Below are 12887 nucleotides of genomic sequence, written 5' to 3'. Positions count from 1 at the left end.
GAAGATGTCCATGTCAGACGCCAAGAGACCAGTGTTTCTTTGCTTATCTCATTATAAACAGTGAATACGCCACAGCAGATCAAGGCCAGTTCTGTTATATTTTGTGACCGGACTGAATCATCCCTGATTCTAGCTTTCAGCTAAAAAAGCTCACATTAACATGCTATTATCAAGCTAACATGAATGAATGAATGAATGAATGAATGAATGAATAATGTGTTTCGCACTGTATGAATATTGCAACATGCAATTATTGCTAGCATAAGTTTTAAACGTATGACATAATTTTTAAACATTCACAGGTTTAATGGACGAATCATTAACACCCACCACCAACTGGGACACTTTTCAACCAACAGCAGTCGTCTCTCAGTGTTACTTTCTTCATCAAATCAAAGAAAACCTCAGCTTTATTGTCTACCCCCACTTTTACCTCCCAATTTTCAAGACAAACTTAACTGGACAGTTTAGTGCATCAGGTGAGAAGGCAAACTGTGCAGATCTGTCACATAAGCTGAATTCAGACCTGTGATCTCCTTGTTGTTGCTTGTTTAGGACCAACACTTTGACCTCCCTTTCATGCTGGAGACTATTACATTTTCTTTTTAAACACAGATATAGGCTGTCCCCATGCTAATATGATAGTAATGCTAACATGCTTTTCTATTGGCTTATTTAATGGGCGTATGTGATGGCAGAAGAATAAAAAAAACCTCTTAGTCAATGGCCCATATTTATCCAACTTTTCAGATTTATTTATTGCAGTCTTGAAGAAGGCTCTATGCTGATCTCAGATCAGTTGTCTTACTTGCTGCATTACATGAGCTTTTCTTTGTACTTTGATGAACTATGCTTTCAAGAATAAAGCAGGACCGACCCTGTCAGACCTAGCCCTGCCTTTTGATGTATGGTTTATGATATATGAAACTTGATGATGAACCAATGGGTACAAAACATTATAACATTCGTCATTTCTTACGAGCAGTAATATGTAATGTGCTGAAAAGGCATAAATGCAGTTGGGGGTGGGGGGTCTTGGCAGCTGCTGAAAACTGGGCGTCAGATTCAGAGCTGCATTGCCTGCCGCTGCTGCGTTGAACTGCAGGAGTTTTGCTCTAGCTGAGTTTCCATGGTTACCTTCAATAACACAACAACACCCTAATCCCGTGTCTGTTCCAGTGGTAACCTCCGAGCCTGGCAATGACCTTAACGTGACCTTGAACTTGGCCGAGAGGGCGTTAATGACAATGACCTTGCCTCGCACCTCACAAACACTTTGCATCCGACTGCGTGTTTACACGTGTCCTTCCTTTCCTCGCTGAATTTATTCCCTTTCTTTTTTTCCACAGCTATTCTCCTGGATGATTTGATGACTGCTATGCAGTGAGGCTGAAATTGCAGCGTAGGGTGAAATACCGGAAGCTATGCTGGGGGCTTCAGCTGGGACTTACATTAACTAAGCAGGAACCAGCATAATGCCTCTGCACATTGCAGTCCACCGACAGACACACACTCTCACACAAGCATACACACACAACCTCTGTGTGACCTCTGCACAGACTCTCATTCTGTTTGTGATTTCTTCTCAAAGCCAGATGTTCGTCTCTGAAAATAGTGTACAGTTCATAGTCCGGAATGCTGCAGCCCGGCTGATGCCCGAGCAGAGACTGAAACCCACACGCACCGCATCGTTTATAAACGGTGTCTCTTTTGTTGAAAGGCTATTTAAATGAATACATATTTAAAGAGGCTTTAAGTTGCTGTAAAAACAACACCATGTCAGATTCAGCTAGAATTAAAGTAGCATTAAAATCACAAAAAAACACACAACTACACACACCAGAGTGATGTAAAATGAGAAATTCTTAAAACTGATTCACATCCTCCCACTTAATCTGGTCTGCCCTGGCTTCATGCAAAAAGCTGCAAATTGGTTTGCTTATATTAGACATGTAACACTATTCAGCAACACCCCCCTGTTCTGCCTAGCAACACTGATGTATGGACAGAGGGAGGCCTATACTGTGATATCGGCTCACAGCATTTACACTACGGATAATACCACCAGCACATCTTTTAGGTCACAGGCCCATTTGCAGTTTCATTTGTTTATGTACACTGCCAAAAGTTTGTGGACACTGTCATCAAGGGTGTTAAGAAGCGGTTTTGCTGCAGTGACAGCCGTTACTTTTCTGAGTGGGCTTTGGACGAGACGTACAACCATTTATTACTGAAATGTACAGAAGCATAAAGCCACAAATGATGTCAGGATGTTGGATGATTGATTTCAGACCACGGACATCGCACCAGCCTATTCCAAACGTACTGGATGAAGTTAGATCACACGCTTAAAGGGCTTTCTGCTCTGGACATTGAGCATGGGGAACTTAGCCTGTGTTTCCATGGGATTATACAAGCTGTGTCCACACATGGTGCACGTTTACGGAGTGAAATTCACTCGTTTTAAAGGGTATTTACAAACTTTTGAATGTACAGTGTAACAGATTTAATAAATACAGAGAGGGAGACCTTTATCTGATGTTATAATGTGGATTTAATTTGGTAACGTTAACAGTATCAGTGCTATGATTTCCGTAATTCTGTTCAGAGCCGAAAATGCATCACCACAAATGCATTAATGCAATTTAAAATGCTCAGACCCCTACATGTGCAGGTAATGTATTACACACAGTGTTTACGCTGTCCTCATACAACACAGTAAAGCCCTAAACTGTTGTTATTATGGATTTTTCTGTTGGTACATGCCCAGGATATAAACAATAATATGCCAAAGTAGATAAAGAAAACAATGTTTTTATAAAAATACACGTTAAAAATAGCTAGAATTATTAACAACTAACAAAAGGTGAACAACACGAATGCCACATCACGTAAATAAATGTTTTGTTTATTATTTTAAATTAAAGAATTAGTTGCTGTATGAAAAATGTTTGACAGCACACCATTCACTCCTCAGACTTTTTATTTAAAAAAATGAAAATGCAACTCATTTTTAAATCACATTTAAACGTCATGTTCCCTGGTGCACTAATTCACCCTACACAAGTTCAGCCCTGGCTTTTCATGGTGTAGTTACAGCTTTCGGAGAGGAGAGTTCATTTAAATACATCAGTTCTAATGGAACAGGCGCAAAACAGAGAGATAAAGAGATGCTGGAAATGGCCCATAAATACAGTATGGAACTTACAAAATACCAAAATCATGAATGGACATGAGCGCTCACAATTAAACAGATAAAAGCTAGGCTACAGGCCCTGCATGGTTTGCTTATGCAGCACATTTTGGGTATGATTAACGTTAACCTAATTTATACTAAACATATTATCAGACTATTTCAGCTGCTTCTTTAACAACAACAAAGAAAAAGAATATTCAGAGCACATTTCACCTTAAACCATCATTCATTTAAAACCCATTTACACTAACCTATGAAAAGAAGCTCTCACCTAGAAGACAGAGTTGATATTATGGGCAAAACGTGTCCCACTTTACCGGAAGTCACCTAATAAATCATGATGTGACTGTGTTAGTGATAAATATAGCATACGTGCCAGGCATGGTCAGAAAGACCAGGGAACGTATGAGCTCCTATGACGTTAGGCCAAGCCTCATTCAGATGCTTGTGAAGCAATGTTTGAACACTCTGATTGGCTACAAGGTGAGGCGCTGTAGCCGGTCGACGGACCCTCGGCCCGACCGTCAGAGGCGTCCGCGTTTAACGGTAACAGTAAAAAGGCAGAGACGAGCACGGTCCGAGTATGATACGGCCATGACAGCTGCTGTCAATGATATCACGTCGGTGTTGCTAGGTAGAAAAAGGGGGTGTTGCTGCCTCATCTTGATGGAATATGAGAGTGCAGAAGCATCACTGCAGAAACAAACGTTACGGTATCGAGCGAGCGGACACAGGACACGGCGCAGAGGGCTCTTCCCCCACCCGCCCCCCGCCGAAACGACTTCACTCCCACAGGCCGTTAATGGCTCACTATTGTGCCGGTCCGTAACAAGCTGCATAAGTGGTCTCTGACATGTGGGACGTGCGCTGCTAGATTGTATGCTTGTCTCTTGTCTAAAAAACTTCAGCGCTGATTGCAACCTCTCACTGCAATAACTTGGAAGGTGTGGCAGTGAATAAATGAGTATGAATGATTATGAAGTGAAACATCGCTGCTTATGACTGAACCTTTGGCACGCTGAGCTTCATTATGAAAAACTGTACAGGACGAGCTAGGAACACGGCAACGGCAGCAATCACTTCACCACAAACACACGCGGAGAGACAGAGAGACATGCGCTTTAATGCAGATCACAGTCGCCCTGCTGTTACCTAAACATCTGGCTGCAGTTTTAACATTGGTTTGACATAAGGTCAAACATCTGCAAATAAATATCAAATAAAATATCATCTAAACAATGCTTTTTGGATTCCCCTCCGCTGCCCGCAACAGCTCTGAAGGTGCGAGGAGGAATGAATCATTTGAACTGAAACATCACAACAACACTCCAACCTGTGGCATCTGATGCATTATTAACTAAAGGGAGCTGGCAACGTTGCCTCATCAGACATTTATTTTAAGACATGCACAATCAGCCTTGGAGGAGATGGATGATGTCTGATATTCCCTATGTCCATATCTGCTGGTCCTCATAGGGATGAATGGGGATACATGTTTATAACTGATGGAAATTGGCAACAATCAGCCCAGCAGCCCTTCACTGCTAAACAATGTTTTCTGAAACACATATAAATACACGTACAACTATCAGCCAGAACACATCTAACGCTGGTGTATTAACTTTAAAAACTAGCCATTCATCACAGTAACTTCTGAAAGAGCGGCAGTGAATAAACGGAACATGAATGGGTTTGAACTTCAAATGAAACACTGCTTACGCTGACGTATAGCTTTCAGAACGGTAGAAGACCTATGACCAGGTGTGGTGTGATTGGGCCGCCTCTCCGTGGAGCAACTTTTAAAGGTGTGGTGATTAAGACATGGATGGAACAAGAGGAACATACTGTGGACCATCTGCAAGTTTCATGCTAAAGACTGCATTATATTTATATTTACATCATTTAAATACTACAGACTGGCGCCCCCTCCAGGGTGTGTTCCCTCCTTGCGCCCAATGATTCCAGGTAGGCTCTGGACCCACCGCAACAAATCAATTGAATGAATCATTTAAATACTGTTATACGTGAATCATTATAAAATTTTAATTGTTTGTTGATTGACCAGAGGAGGATGGGTCCTCTTTTGTGAGTCTTGGTTCCTTCCTTCCTCAAGATTCGAGGGAATGTTTCCTTTACACTGTCACCTGGGGTTATTTATATACATCTTGTTTGTGTCAGAATTGGGAGTCTAGTCCAGGGTGTAGTGTAGTGCGTATCCACAGGCAGGGCATTGGACTCTACAATGTTACACCAATCAACATAATTCATGTTTAATTAAGTATGGTATATTATGAGAATGTCTACCGGTATCGTGATACGATATTTCTGCCATATCGCACACCCCTAGGAATGATGATGACAAACTTTATCTGCAACACTCCTCCGATGACTGCACTTCTTCAAGCTGCTGAACGATGCTTTAGCTCCCAGTTTGCAAAACTGCATAGCTTATGGTTAGCTGGAAGCATGACAACAGCTGCCCAGGCGTTCGTTTAAAGACAAACAGCTTCTAAGGAGAAGGCCCAGATGCAGGGAGCAGGTAGCTTTCTTCTTGTCAGAAAGAGCAGGTGAGTGAAAGCAAATAAGAGAGGGGTATACATCTATAACCCCACAACAACACCCCTGCTAAACAACACCAGCTTTCTTCACTGACCCATCACACACACACACACACACACACCTCTTCGAAACCTGCACTGTGTCCAAGTTAAATGTCCACCTCTCACTTCTTCTCGTTTTATCGCGCACACAAGCCCCTCCACTGCGCCACACACGAATACACGCGCGCTTGTATTACTATCTTCGTGGGGACTTCTAAACGACTCGTGGGGGCTGCTGTTGCTGAAAAAAACATGAGCTGACGTTAACGTTAAGGTTGTTTCCGTGTTTAAAAAAAAAAAACAAGTTTCACTCGTGACGAGAGCGAAAAGGTGTTGTTTACTAGTGAGGAGCAAATTCAGCAAAAATTCAGAATTGGCTTTGCTTATACGCCTGGTCCCCGTACAGCGCTAAATACAAGGGCTACACAGACACACACACGGCTTGCGGAGGGAAAAAAGGTGCGTACGGAGAGCATGCTATGACCTACGCCGCTCTGCTGCAGTGGGCTACGGTGCACCTACATTAAAATAGGCCGCATACACACACACACACACACACATGTAACGGGGCTTGGGCGAAGTGAGCGATGCGCTTTGCACGTACCGTAACGCCACGCCGCAGGTGCAGCAGGGGCCAAGAAAGCAAGCAAAGCCAGCAAGGTGGTGGGATTGGCTGGTGGGGCTGGATAGGGAGGGGGCTAACCATGCTGCTATTTCAGCTTTTTTTTCCCCTCCTCTCTCCTCCTCCCCCCCCCCCCCAATATTGCCCACGTCGAGCGCGAACATAAACACGTACTTGGCCTAGACGCCTCAATGTACGAACTCCAACTACATTAGCGCTTATTTTCTAATCCCCCCCCTCCCTTTTCTTCGTCCATACCCCCCCTAACAACCGACCCCTCCTCTGCTCACAAGTTGAAGCCCCCCACGAAAAAAAAAAAAAAATCTGCAGATGCAGATGCCTCGCTCGCGCGTGCGGTGTGTCGAGCAGCACGCACACACACACACACGCGAGCTGGTTTCGCGAGACTTGTGGGGACTTGAATATTTACCACCTCTTCTGCATCACTGTAAACAAGTCATATTTAACCCTTCACGTAAATCTACACCGTTAAGTGTTTGAAGCTAATTCAATTTTAAGTGGGTCCTTTATCGACCACAAAAACAAGAAAAGTCGTTTCTGAGGTGAAATCCGTAGATTAATAAATGTCCTCACTGAGGCGAAAATAGCACGCTGTTTTGAGGAGGTTTGGTCCTCAAAGAGGTGGTTAGACTAGTACACACACACACACACACACACACACACACACACGCGCTAACACCACCAGCAGCACCGCTCCCTAGTAAGCGAAAAAAAAAAAAACTGGCTTCTTATTCGAATTTCCCATTCCACCTTAAAAGCTGCAGCAGTTCCGTTCTAGCGCCAGCGACAACAGAATGGAAAAGCTGCACCGTTTAAGGTGGACCGCAGGATTGGAATAAGAAGCTTGACGAATGAGAAGACAACTTCGCCTCAGTATCCAGTCTTACCTGCTGCCTCGGTGTGCGCGGCCAGTGGCGCTCGGTGTCCGCCGCGGCATCGTCGCTGCTGCTGCGGGCGAGCAGGCGGCTGCCACTGCAACACACAGGCGCGGAGCATGCCTCCAACGGGGCCGGTAACGGCGAACCAACGGGAGAACGAGCGAACGAGGGCTCTGCTAAGCACGCGCTGCGCTCGTCATTCCGGTGGGGTGGGAATGGAGGGAGGGTGGAAGGGAAGGGGTGGGTGGGGGGGTGAGGAGGGAGGGGGGGTGGGAGGGTTGAGTTCAGGTAAAATGGGACATATTCATGCGGTCCACCACTACACTCACCTCAGTCAAACAATACTAGTGTCTGTTTAATGCATATCTGTTTCTATGGAGTCCCGATGTGTGCCTCTTCACCTGAAACCCACCCTTTAGAAGAATGGTGTATTCCAGTTCAGGTTACAGAAGTGGACTTGGAAATATTCCTAGTTTTTTCTACTTGACTGAAATATAATGTGGGTTTAGTAAAGGAACAGCACTTTCTCCTCCTTCAACATCCATGCCTGAACTGCACTTGACCAAGTCATCTTACACACACCTGCTCCGCTGCCCACAGCTCTGTGTGTGTGTGTGTGTTAAATGTCACTAACCACTTGTGTGTTTACGTGTTTACTCCCCATGCTGAAATAAATGCAGAATACAAATGGTGTTGTAATCTTATTCGTTATTGTGCACAAGATATATTCCACTTCACTAACCTTTAGGTTACGGGGCCGCAATGGCCTTAAGTTTAGAAAAACTGACTTGGAACCAGAAGGTTGGTCCTTGCAGAATGACAGAAAATTGAGGGCAGGTGAGTAAAGGAAGAGCTCTGTCTGCTCCCTCAGCATCCGCCCTTCACACTGTGGTACGACTTCATGATGAATGGACCAATTAAAATACTCCAAAATGACTTGGATTAAAAATCCTTTTACAATGACTTTCTTTGAAATTTGGGAAGGGTTTCCCTCTTCTCCTGTAAACTTACTGGTTTGGGAGATACATGTTTTTAAGCGGGTGGCACGGTGGTGCAGCAGGTAGTGTCGCAGTCACACAGCTCCAGGGACCTGTGCAGTGTGGTGTGTTCTCCCTGTGTCTGCGTGGGTTTCCTCCGGGTGACTGTCTGTGAGGAGTGTGGTGTGTTCTCCCTGTGTCTGCGTGGGTTTCCTCCGGGTGACTGTCTGTGAGGAGTGTGGTGTGTTCTCCCTGTGTCTGCGTGGGTTTCCTCCGGGTGACTGTCTGTGAGGAGTGTGGTGTGTTCTCCCTGTGTCTGCGTGGGTTTCCTCCGGGTGACTGTCTGTGAGGAGTGTGGTGTGTTCTCCCTGTGTCTGCGTGGGTTTCCTCCGGGTGACTGTCTGTGAGGAGTGTGGTGTGTTCTCCCTGTGTCTGCGTGGGTTTCCTCCGGGTGACTGTCTGTGAGGAGTGTGGTGTGTTCTCCCTGTGTCTGCGTGGGTTTCCTCCGGGTGACTGTCTGTGAGGAGTGTGGTGTGTTCTCCCTGTGTCTGCGTGGGTTTCCTCCGGGTGACTGTCTGTGAGGAGTGTGGTGTGTTCTCCCTGTGTCTGCGTGGGTTTCCTCCGGGTGACTGTCTGTGAGGAGTGTGGTGTGTTCTCCCTGTGTCTGCGTGGGTTTCCTCCGGGTGACTGTCTGTGAGGAGTGTGGTGTGTTCTCCCTGTGTCTGCGTGGGTTTCCTCCGGGTGACTGTCTGTGAGGAGTGTGGTGTGTTCTCCCTGTGTCTGCGTGGGTTTCCTCCGGGTGACTGTCTGTGAGGAGTGTGGTGTGTTCTCCCTGTGTCTGCGTGGGTTTCCTCCGGGTGACTGTCTGTGAGGAGTGTGGTGTGTTCTCCCTGTGTCTGCGTGGGTTTCCTCCGGGTGACTGTCTGTGAGGAGTGTGGTGTGTTCTCCCTGTGTCTGCGTGGGTTTCCTCCGGGTGACTGTCTGTGAGGAGTGTGGTGTGTTCTCCCTGTGTCTGCGTGGGTTTCCTCCGGGTGACTGTCTGTGAGGAGTGTGGTGTGTTCTCCCTGTGTCTGCGTGGGTTTCCTCCGGGTGATTGTCTGTGAGGAGTGTGGTGCGTTCTCCCTGTGTCCGCGTGGGTTTCCTCCGGGTGACTGTCTGTGAGGAGTGTGGTGTGTTCTCTCTGTGTCTGCGTGGGTTTCCTCCGGGTGACTGTCTGTGAGGAGTGTGGTGCGTTCTCTCTCTGTCTGCGTGGGTTTCCTCCGGGTGACTGTCTGTGAGGAGTGTGGTGTGTTCTCCCTGTGTCTGAGTGGGTTTCCTCCGGGTGATTGTCTGTGAGGAGTGTGGTGTGTTCTCCCTGTGTCTGAGTGGGTTTCCTCCGGGTGACTGTCTGTGAGGAGTGTGGTGTGTTCTCCCTGTGTCTGAGTGGGTTTCCTCCGGGTGACTGTCTGTGAGGAGTGTGGTGTGTTCTCCCTGTGTCTGAGTGGGTTTCCTCCGGGTGATTGTCTGTGAGGAGTGTGGTGTGTTCTCCCTGTGTCTGCGTGGGTTTCCTCCGGGTGCTCCGGTAGGTGGACTGGCGTAGGGTAGGTGTGTTTCTGCCTTGCATCTAGTGATTCCGGGTAGGCTCCGGACACACCATGACCCTGAATTAGATAAGCGCTTACAGAAAATCAATGAATGTTTTTAATTGGATAGTGATGAATGTAAGTGCAGTGTATTGTCACTAAATGTACAAAGATTGTAAATATACCTTTAAAAATATAACAGTGGTTTTAAAGTCAGTTCAATTCCCTAAAAGTTCATTACACCCTCTTCTCCAGAATTTTGAAAAGCTTTCGTTCTTGAACTGAGTGAAATAATATAAAACCATAAAAGTCCTGGAGGTAAAACGGGGCGTGTGAAATCAGCACAACTTCAAAACATACAATTAATAGAGAACATGGTACATTTATGTTCCTCAACTAAAAGAACTGTGTTCTCTGTAGAAGACTCATTAACTTACACTCACTCAGGACATTCTTTTAAAATAGATGCAGGGTGGTCTCTGAATTTTGCACAGCACTGTACCTCTCTAAGGCATAACACATACACACATATATACCTCAGCAGCATGGAACACTGACCCAGAATTCCTGGTGCTCCCAGTCGGATCAGAATGGCATGAGCGTTATCTGCTGTGACATTCCTTACAGATACGCTAGAGGTGGCACGGATGAGAGAGAGAGAGAGAGAGAGAGAGAGAGAGAGGCAGCTGCAGTGAAGTTTCTGCCTTAAAATCAGAGTCAGTCCTCCCTCATGCAGCTGTATGTATTCACACCGTGTGGGGATTAGTTTTGTTTATGAGCAATGTGTTGGTTTAAATGTAAAATCCCTAAACTAAGACACAGTCTGAAGCGTTATATAACACACATATATCTACCTTATCTCTGTGTTTATCCACATCCCTGTAAACGAAATAAGAAGATTATATTCTTATGTGTTTACACTATACTGGTTTAGCGCATAGGTCACTGCATTGTAGGTCATTTCTCTCATCTCTAAGAAGAAGAAGAGATATTTAACATTGTCTGAGCTTGACATTACACTCCACATCAGGTTCTATATCACATTTCCATTCCCCACAGAATGGACCTGCCCATGGTTGCTCTAAGGGAGAGCGGAAACAGAGAGAAAGAAAAACAACAGCCTTCTCCAAGTCCACAGAACATAATTCACTGCAATTCCGTCTCCCATTTATCACTGCACACCTTCTAAGTGATGTCATTTCTCTAAATATTTCATCAGGCCGTAGTGGGAAGCACGTGTTATTGTTCCTTTAAGTTGAGAGATGCTCAGTTGGTGAGTGGACCTGTAGAGACCTATGACCTGTATCTGTTACTAGGTAAAACAGCCGAGTGGAGGCAGAGCCGCCGAAACACTGCCCTCTAGCAGCGCTCTGCGGGATTACACATCACCTACAGCATGCTCTGCTGCTGCTCATAAAGCTGTAGCTCAGAGAAAATGCTGAATTGGAGTCTTCTTCGTTCTCATATATACACTATATATCAGAGGATTTGGGGGACACTCCTTGTAAGGAGTCCATTCAGCAACTTTAACGTGGCCCCTGTGCTGACGCTGTACAACTGGACACACAGCGTTTATAATGTCCACAGATGTGTATTGACCTATGGAACTGCATGGCATTTAGAGCCTAAGGACACCCAATGCCAAGCGTGAGTTAGATGGGTTTAAACCGCCTCAGCATTGTCATGTTCTCAGCTGTGGTTTCAGGAACGATGGAGCTCCATCAAATACCAGTGGGCGGAGTTGGAGTGGTCACTGTGATCAAGAACTAATCGTCCACCTCCATTTTTTTTCAACACTAATTGTCCATTGTCTCAGCTCCACTTACCATAGAGATGTACATCTCACCTTGTTCTTCTATAGTCAGGACAGCCACAGGACCACCACAGGGCATATACTGACGTGGTGGTGGTGTGTTAGTGTGTGTTGTGCTGGTGTAGAGTGGATCAGACACAGCAGTGCTGCTGGAGTTTTTAAACCCCTCAGTGTCTGGACTGAGAACAGTCCACCGACCAAAAACATCCAGCCGACAGCGTCCTGTGTCACTGATGAAGGACTAGAGGAGGGGCGACACACACTGTGCAGCGACAGATGAGCTACTGTTTCTGACTCTACATCTACAAGGTGGACCAACGAGGGAGGAGTGTCTCACAGAGTGGACAGAGAGTGGACACAGGGTTTAAAAACTCCAGCAGCACTGCTGTGTCTGATCCACTCTACACCAGCACAACACACACTAACACACCACCACCACGTCAGTGTCACTGCAGCGCTACAATCGTTCCATCACTCAAATAGTAAGGTGGTATTTTAAGGTGTGTTGGTTTACTATGAAAGCAGTAGGAATATTTATGTGTAAATCTTCCATGACTTTTGACACATAGCATCTTTTTATAGGTCTTTAAGGATTCTGACCAATATAAAGTCCACAGTAGTGTTTTGTACTTTGAGCTACAATGAAACACACACACACACACACACACACACACACACATGCATTAGATGGCTTCAAGAATATATAGCAGAAGAAATGTATATAATTATAAAGAGGGAGTTTAAGATTTTCCTATATTTTAATTTTCCAAATAATTAACAAACAAGGTACAAACAAGGTACACACTACAAATCACCCTGCTTTGAATGACCATATTGGTTTTAGACGGTCTTCTAAATGTATTTCAGAAATCATACTTATATAAGATGATAATGGCGCCATCTAGAGTCCATTTCAAGGAACTGCTTTTCCCCTTTTTTGCACCATTTTGAATGGGACGTTTTAAAGTTTTGCCTTTCACATTTTCTTTTGATAATGTCTTATTTATTCATGCCTCTTCTGTTTGTGGTGGGTCTGGAGTCACAGCTCAAACAGGGCTCCAGTCCTTCACTGGGCACTGACACAACACACATGAGTTAGAAACATGACAGTGGTTTTAATGTGATGTCCGAGTGTACAGTGGATGCAGTTATGAAATATTAACACGTGTATTACTGATAAAATGTTCTGTAAAATGGTGCATTGTACGACTTTGAAGC

The sequence above is a fragment of the Hoplias malabaricus genome, chromosome Y (genome assembly GCF_029633855.1).
Source record: "Hoplias malabaricus isolate fHopMal1 chromosome Y, fHopMal1.hap1, whole genome shotgun sequence".
NCBI lineage: Eukaryota > Metazoa > Chordata > Actinopteri > Characiformes > Erythrinidae > Hoplias > Hoplias malabaricus.
The sequence above is the reverse complement of the archived record's forward strand: the minus strand, read 5'-3'. Positions refer to the sequence as shown.